This window comes from Aplysia californica, unplaced genomic scaffold (genome assembly GCF_000002075.1).
Source record: "Aplysia californica isolate F4 #8 unplaced genomic scaffold, AplCal3.0 scaffold00761, whole genome shotgun sequence".
Taxonomy (NCBI): Eukaryota; Metazoa; Mollusca; class Gastropoda; order Aplysiida; family Aplysiidae; genus Aplysia; species Aplysia californica.
This window is the reverse complement of record NW_004798031.1, coordinates 247,349-249,416: the sequence shown is the minus strand read 5'-3', so window position 1 is coordinate 249,416 and position 2,068 is coordinate 247,349.

The window sequence follows — 2,068 nt, the reverse complement described above, 5'->3', positions numbered from 1 at the left end:
AAATAAATAAATAAATAAATAAAAATAAAAGCAAAGAAAATACGAATAAAAACAAAAACTGATCTTAAAAATTGTCTTATGAATTTATTTTTAAAAGCAAAAACAAAAACACATTACATGATCATGGTACCCCACTCCTTCCTGTTGTCTGTCTTCTTGGACAGCTCGGTTTTCTCTTTGTGTTATTTGTTGCAAAGTTCTTCAGACCATCTGTGTATGTTGTTCGTTGTCTTCATCTGCACTTCCTTCCCTCTATCTTTCCACACATTAGCAGTTTCTCTAGTCCATTCTCTGGCCAAAGAATCTCAATTGTCTTTTTCTGATGGTTCTCTTACACATATGGCACAACTTAACTCCCGCCTCTTAACCCTATCCGTACTCCCTGGGGTCATTTTGTACCACCGGGGTTGTATTCTTCACATTTTAGAATATTTATAGTCCGAAGATCTCTTAGAAACTTTCAGTATTTCTTTTAAAAAAATCATTTTTACAGACTGCTATGTAAAGCGTACTGATCGGATTAACGAGTAAATTTCCTCTTTGGAAAGTGGTGGCACACAGTTCTCCACATCGTATGGGTACGAAAGTAAAACACAACGTACGGGTTAAATAACCTAACAGTGTTGATAGAGGCGATAAGCATAATTTATACCATTTCACCATTTCCACACCTTGACTCTCAGCAAATGCCGTACCATGACAGTTCAGCTGGCTCACATCATTGCTAGCAAATTCATTGTAACCATAATTATCAAACTTTGTGCATACTGCTTGGGTCATTCGTTCTTAATCAGTTTGGTGTGTAATTTGTTCACATGGATTACATAGGAACGGTGCTGTTAGAAGGTTTGTGATTTTGAAAACTTGGATGGCAAATCTGGCTGTGTACAAAGGAGGAAAAGCCTGTTTGTTTGAGTAAACAAATGCACATCGACGCAATAATGGCAACTTAGTGTTGGGAAAAAAGTAAGACAGACAATTAGAAACAACAGAGGGAAAGTAAAGAAGTAGGACCTACCAGTGGCGCCTCCAGCTACCTGCTTACTAAGTGTTAAGAAGAGCAATGAACAGTAGAAACATTTTTGTCTCTGCCATAAAGGTTTGTCTCTCCTGTAAAAGTCAAGCGTTACCAAGTTGACTTTCGCAGGGAAGGGCCGAGCGGCTGCTGAGTAAGCAGTTTCGGGGACAGTCTAGACTACGAGGTAGGGGAGGGGAGGGGGAAGGGTGCGGGGTGAACGAGAGGGGGGGGGGGCGCAGAACGACCCTACTAATTTGTAGGCATCCACTCACTGCCTCTTCCCTGACAAGGGGCTAAGTGAGTGTAACGATTTATATCCCCAATATAAAACTACAAGACTACTTTAAAACTTGGACTGGCCTTGATTTGGCAGAATGTGCAACGGCAGCTCGCGATCGTGAAGGATGGAGGGTCATTATACGTCAAACTCTGAGTCAGAGATGACACTTCCGGGTATCCAGGTAGGAAGCTGCAAACAGCAAACTCATTTTGAGAATTTCTATAAGTACTTCGACAGAGTTCTCGCAGGAGCGACGATGCGAGAAGTGAGGCCATGCTCTGGGTCAGTTACGACAGACACACCAGGATGCCGTCATTGTGCCCAGCTCCATGGCCGACTCAGCTGTCATTTCACAGAAGAGGGTGCTGCTGTGTGCGGACTTAATGAACTACCGTCAAAAAACGCACTCTGGGGAGTGCAGTGGGTCTTTTGGCCTGCGCACTCAGGCGTGAATGTAAGGGAGGCAATGGAAAGACAGACAGATTGGCTGGATAGAAAAGCCGGGATGGGGATGTGTGGGCCTGGTGGGAGGAGGTGAGGGGAGGTAGGATGGGGGTGGGAGGGAGAGAGGTGAGGGGTGTTTTTTTGGTGAGGGTGAGGGTGGGAGAAACTTGAGGAGGTGAGGTGGGGATGGAGCTGGGGATGGGAGGAAGTTAAGGGGTGGGGGTGGGGGTAGGGCTGCAGTTGCAAATTTGCATTTTATTAAAAGGTGTGTGTGTGTGTGTGTGTATGTGTGTGTGTGTGTGTGTGTGTGTGTGTGTGTGTGTGTG